Source organism: Myotis lucifugus, unplaced genomic scaffold (assembly GCF_000147115.1).
Source record: "Myotis lucifugus unplaced genomic scaffold, Myoluc2.0 scaffold_0, whole genome shotgun sequence".
Classification (NCBI taxonomy): domain Eukaryota; kingdom Metazoa; phylum Chordata; class Mammalia; order Chiroptera; family Vespertilionidae; genus Myotis; species Myotis lucifugus.
Window position 1 is genome coordinate 63,812,169 of NW_005871048.1, and position 6,623 is coordinate 63,818,791.

The following is a 6,623-nucleotide window of genomic DNA, read 5'->3' on the forward strand; positions in this document are numbered from 1 at the left end:
TTGTTTTGGGGGTGTGTTTTGTTTTGTTTTTTGGCTACTATGGTAAGTCCTACTATATGTTTTCTCTTCACCTGAGGTTCCCGACTAAAAACAAATAAACAAAAAACACCTAAAAGAAACAATATTCAGAAGAGATCAATTTGCTATTTAATTCATGGCTGGAAAACTACATGAACTCCTCTCCTCCACTGCTATGCAGAATCTGATAAGTGTCACAATAGAGAAAGTAGCGTAGGACTGAGTTTTTTGCATTTGTTTTTGTCTTTGTCTCTGTCCAGACAAAATAACCAGTTTTGCTTAGCAGTCTTTATCTGACTTATTTACTCAATAATAGGCTCAGAAAAATAGAAAAGAAAAAGTTGACCTTTGAAACTGGGCAATGTCATGTCCCTAATGTTATATAAAATTACAGAAGAACGTTTTGTTAAAGGATCTTCATTATAAAGACATCTATGAAAACCCCGAGGGAAGAGCATACTCAGTAGTGAAAGCCAGGGTGCTTTCACTCTAAGATCAGGAATAAAACAAGGATATTCATTCTCGCCACTTGTATTCAATATTGCATTAGAAGCTCTAGCTAGGGTAATTAGGCAAGAAAATGAAATAAAAGATGTGTATTGGAAAGGAAGAAATATAACTATTCTATTCACAGATGACATGGTCCCATATATAAAAAATTCTGCAGAATCCACTAAAAGCTATTAATACTAACAAATAAGTTGGATGCAGGAGTAATATAAAAAAATCCATTATATCTTTATGCACTTGCAATTATCAACACAAAAATGAAATTACAATTTCATGTAAAATAGTATAAAATGAATAAAATATTTAGGAAATAAATTGACAAAAAATATACAACTTACAGTCTGGAAACTATAAAACACTGTTGGAAAAATAAAAATTAATAGGAAAAATATATCATATTCATGGATTAGAAGACTTAATGTAAAAATGGCAATACAGCCCTTGCTGGTTTGGCTCAGTGGATAGAGTATCTGCCTGTGGACTGAAGAGTCTCAGTTCAATTCTGGTCTGGGGCACATGCCCAAGTTGTGGGCTCCATCCCCAGTAGGGGGCATACAGGAGGCAGTCGATCAATGATTCTCTTGCATCATTGATGTTTTTCTCTCTCCCTCTCTCTTCCTCTCTGAAATAAATAAAAAAATATATATTTTTTATATATATTTTTTAAATGGCAATATGCCACAAATTAATCTACAAATTCAATACAATTCCTATAGAGTCTCAACTTGTTTCTTTGCTGAAATTGAGAACTGATCTTAAAATTTATATGCAACTATATAGAAAACTATCAAGAGTATGAAAAGACAACCCACAGAATGAAATAAAATATTTACAAATAATAATCTTATAAGGAATTTGTATCTAAAATATATAAAGAATCTTTGCAACTCAATAATAAAAAAATACAAACATACCAATTTTAAACATGAGCAAAGCAATTGATTAAATAGAAATAACAAGATCTTCCACATTATTATTTATCAGGGTAATACAGATAGAAGCCACAGATAACATACCATTTCATGTCCACTTTGTGTACATGTGTAGGGAGGTTTTATATGATGGCTATAATTATAAAATTATATTATGTAATTATAATTATAAAAACTGAGATTACAACAAGCATTGTTTTTGCTAGGATGTGAAAAAATCAAAGCCTCATACAATGCTGGTGGAAATGTAAAATGGTGCTTAAACATAAAGTTATCACAGGACATAGCAATTCCACTCAGCTATATTTCCAAAGGAAATGAAAACTTATATTCATACAAAACTTGTCCCAGTATCCATATGTTTTTTGTTATAGGGTATTTTTTCATAATAGTCAAAAGGTAGAAATAACTCTATATCTATCATTTGATGATAAAACAGAATGTGATATTTAATATTACTTGGCCATAAAAAGGAATGGGTTACTGATATGTTCTACAACATAATTAAACCTTGAAAACATTATACTTCATAAAAGTAGAGAGTCACAAATACCACATATTACATGTTCCATGTTTATGAAAAGTCCACAACAGAAAAACCTATGGCAATAGAAAGTGTTTTGCTTAGGGTTAGGAGGCTAAGGGATCTAAGGTGTTAACTGAAAATACAGGGTTTCTTTATGAAGTGATAAAAATGTTCTAATATCAACTGTAGTGATGGTTGTACATAACTGTGAATATACTAAAAAGCATTGAATTATATACTTTGGGTGAATTGTATAGTATATGAACCATACATAGCTTTGTAAAGCTGTTATTTAAAAAAAGAGCAGCCTGGCCTGCATGGCTCAGTGGTTGAGCATTGACCTGTGAACCAGGAGGTCACGGTTCGATTCCTGGTCAGGGCACATGGCCAGGTTGCAGGCTCAATCCCCAGTAGAGAGTGTGCAGGAAGCAGCTGATCAATGATTCTGTCTCACCATTGATGTTTCTATCTCTCCCTCCCTCTCCCTTCCTCTCTGAAATCAATAAAAATATATTAAAATGAAAAATAAAAAAGAGCAGTCATTATCAAGATTGGATTGTACTTAGACATATTGAGCAACTTTAAAGCACTGGATTGCTTAGCTCTGTGATTCATTGAGGCACATTATTGAGCAGAATTGCAAGTTGTTTGGAAACACCTCATTATTAAGAACATATAATTTTACCCGCATTATTGCTATTAAAAAGAAAACATCTAGTTTTAAAGTTCTGCAAGTACATATACTCCTCTAAACATTATTTGCAATAGCTACCAGTATTTTGACATCTTTCAAAGGTAATTCCACAGCTTTAAATATAATATGCCACTTAATTCTTGCAACCAAAATAAATTAAAAAAACATTCCAAGACTATTTTGTGTTTAAGGTTATGGCCTTAAACAGAAGTGCCCTCAAAAGAGGTAATGAAAGAGTACTTAATATGCGAACCTCTTTGCAGAAATGAAATCTAAATATTGATTTATCTAAATATTTTCACAATAAACAAAATTCTATAAGACCTCTAATAACAGTTGCATCAGCAGAAAAATCCTTTGCAAAATTGAAAATTACCAAACAATATTTGTATCGTGCATTTTCAAAAAAGTGATTAGCATTACTTTTTTTATTTATATATTAAAAATGAAGTTATTAAATGTATGTTTTAATTATCTAATATATATGTTTAGAAACACTACAAATATTTAATCAATCAAGATATAGCATTACTGATGTGTTTTTATTGATTGTAGTATATAAAATTATGTATTTCTTTAAATATATTTTTATTGACTTCAGAAAGAAAGAGAGAGGGAGAGCGAGAAATATCAATGATGAGAGAGAATCATTGATCAGCTGCTTCCTACATGCCTCCCACTGGGGATCAAGCCCGCAACCCAAGCACATGCCCTCACAGGGAATGGAACCGTGACCTCCTGGTCCATAGGTCTATGCTAAACTATCGAGCTACTGTCGGGCTATAAAATTATGTATTTTATACATCTGTAATTTTTTGTTCTTCTTCATGTTTCACTTTTACAACATTCATAAGATATTTTTAAAGAAAAGAAACTATACATTTAATGTCTTCAATAATTTTTTTTGGAGTTTTTAATGAAAAAGATCTTGAACTACACTTCCATTTTGTACTAGTTCTAACATGATATGCAGTAAAATTAGAAAAGGTTAATGCAAAACATGTACAATTATGAGGGTTTTGTTGATGTTGGTGACTATGAATTGTAATTCCAGTCAACCTATATATGATTCTCATCTCCAATTCTTATCTGTTGCTATAGAGATTAAGACAAAATGGCTTATTCCAGAATTACAGTTTTGTCAAAAGGAAGTGACCAAGATTCTTTCTGGAAATGGCAATAAAATTATTGAAACAATGGACCATAAAATCTAAGTTGGATAGAAATGCAAGTGGGGAATGGAGAGAAATTGGTTGGATTACTAAATAATATATAGTTAGCAGAAAAAGCAGGCTGGGAATGTTGCTCAATATAACCATAAATTAAGATGTTTAAATATATTAGAATGTAGTACTTTGGAATGAAGAAAAAGTTTTGAGCCTGACTATGCAGAGCATAGCTAAGATAGAGTGGGAAAAATGTTTATGGGCAGTGAGTCAAAAAAACAAATTCCACATATTGAATATGCCTTCTAATTGTCTGATGAAAAATCTGACAAGATGATCCAGCTACAGTGTGGATATCCATGATAAGAATTTGTGACAGATTGAGAATTGAAGGTTGAATGAACATTAAAAGGTTAACAATTTTCATTAGACCAGTCTGCCATTATAATAATCAAATGTGAAATCTCTAGTTTATAAACACAAATAAACATATGCATACCAGTTTTTTCCAAGGCCTCCTAGTGTAACAATAACATCAATTGACTGGCAAGTTTAAATAAAATATGAATTCACAAGAACAATTATACAATGTCAATATGAGATAGTATCTGACTTTAAGTTTACTTCATTTAATGTTTTTATTACCTACTTTCTTTGCAGAAGTGTATTAGCAGTAAATATTTGTTATACAAAATAATGTTAGTAACATAATACAACATTTGGATAACTTATAGTTGGCATAAGAAATATCTCACATTTGTATGTCATAAATTAATATGCAACATTTGAGAGCATTAAAAATAATTCTGGTGTGTTTTTATCAAAAAAGTATCTGGTATTTGGAAACCAAAGAAAACTGAAATGTTTAGATAATTCTATTTGTCATACAAACACAGACACAGACACACATACACACACACATGCACAAAACACCTAAATTAGATTAACATATGCAGCACTAAAATATTATTATTCCAAAGTTTAGTCTCAAGTTTTCAGATCACAATCACATAATTTTATAGTACAGCATCTAAAAACTTCTGTCCTTTCACCTTGGTGTATGTTTCGATTTGAATCAACAGATTCTCATTAGCTTCCCTTAGAAGCACCGTCAGAGATATTAAGTTTTTCTGACTTGAAGACAATTTATTTCACACACCCCATTTTATTGTTTTACTTTAAAGTCACAATTTTCCTAATTGCTGATTTTATCCATTTCTTTATAAGATCATTTATTTATGTGTAATTTATTTACATGGACATTTTTTAAAATATATCTTTTAATTGATTTCAGAGAGGAAGGGAGAGGGAGAGAGGGAGAGGAACATCAATAATGAGAGAAAATCACTGATCGGCTGCCCCTTGCATGCCTCCAACTGGGGATCAAGCCCACAACCCAGGCATGCCTGACCAGGAATTTAACAGTGACCTCCTGGTTCATAGGTCGATGCTCAACCACTGAACCACACCAGTCGGGCTATATGGACTTTGTAAATACCTTGTGTAGTGTTCATCCTGATAGTTGGCTTTCATTTTTAGTAATTCAGGTGCCTGACTTAATCTTAGATTGCCCAGCCATCCACTTGAAAAAGGCAAACATCTCAAATATGGGTATCACTCACTCACACACACACACACACACACACACACACACACACACACACAATGCCAATCACAGGGCTAAAGAGCCAAGCTGCTCTTTAAAAATACAGTGGGGGATTTTTTCCCCCAAGATTTATTTTACTCATTTTGTTGCATTTTGGAGGTTAAGTAATTAAACATGAAATAGAAACACTGTCACCCAGATCTGAAAAGCCAATTCCCAGCAAATATAGCCTGTTTGTCAGATGTGGCTGGTGATATTAATGAGGCTTGTTTTGGACAAATACATTTTCTGTTCATTTGATAGTCCTAAGACTATTAAACCTGGGGACTTAAAGGTCACCATCAAATGTAAAAAGTTAGCCATTCTATTGTATCCTGGGACATATCCTCTAAAATTGTTGCTTTTTGACTGAAGTATTAAGGAAAAATAGACTGTATTGCCTTGGTACAAATGTTATAAAACAACAAATGCTTATGCCTTGTGAATATTAGCATGATAATTTTTGAGTTGTAGTTTTTTGGTTATGCAGGAATAACAAATTATTTTGATAGTAGAGGCCCAGTGCATAAAAATTCATGCACTGGAGGGGGGGGGGGTCCCTCAGCCCAGCCTGCTCACAGTCCGGGAGCCTCAGGGGCGGGAGGCGACCAGGGGAAGGCCAAGCTCCCCATCACACCTCTGCTGCTGCTGCCACTACCAGCCCCGCAAGCCTCGGCCGGCCCTGGTTACCTGAGTCTCGGGCAGCCCTGGGAAGCTAGGCAGCCACCATCCGAGGCTTGTGTGCACCTAGGGCTGGCCCTGGGTGGCTGGGCAGCCAACATCTGAGGCTTGCCTGCGCCTCAGACGTCGTCTGGGCAGCTGACATCGAGGCTTGCCTGACCTTGGGCCGGCCCTGGGTGGCTGGGGGGCTGAGGGTGGGTCCAGCCGCACCGTGCACCTGCTCCTCCCCCCCCCTCGGCTGGGCTGAAAGGACTGTGGGACTCTGGCAGGGCTGAGGGGACTAGGTGCCTCCATCTTTTGTGATGGTCAATTAGCATATTCTGTCTTTATTAGATAGGATTAGAGACCCGGTGCACTAAATTAGTGCACTGGGGGGGGGGGGTCTCTCAGCCCACCTGCGCCCTCTCGCAGTCCAGGAACCCTTGGGAGATATCCGACTGAGGCTTAGCCT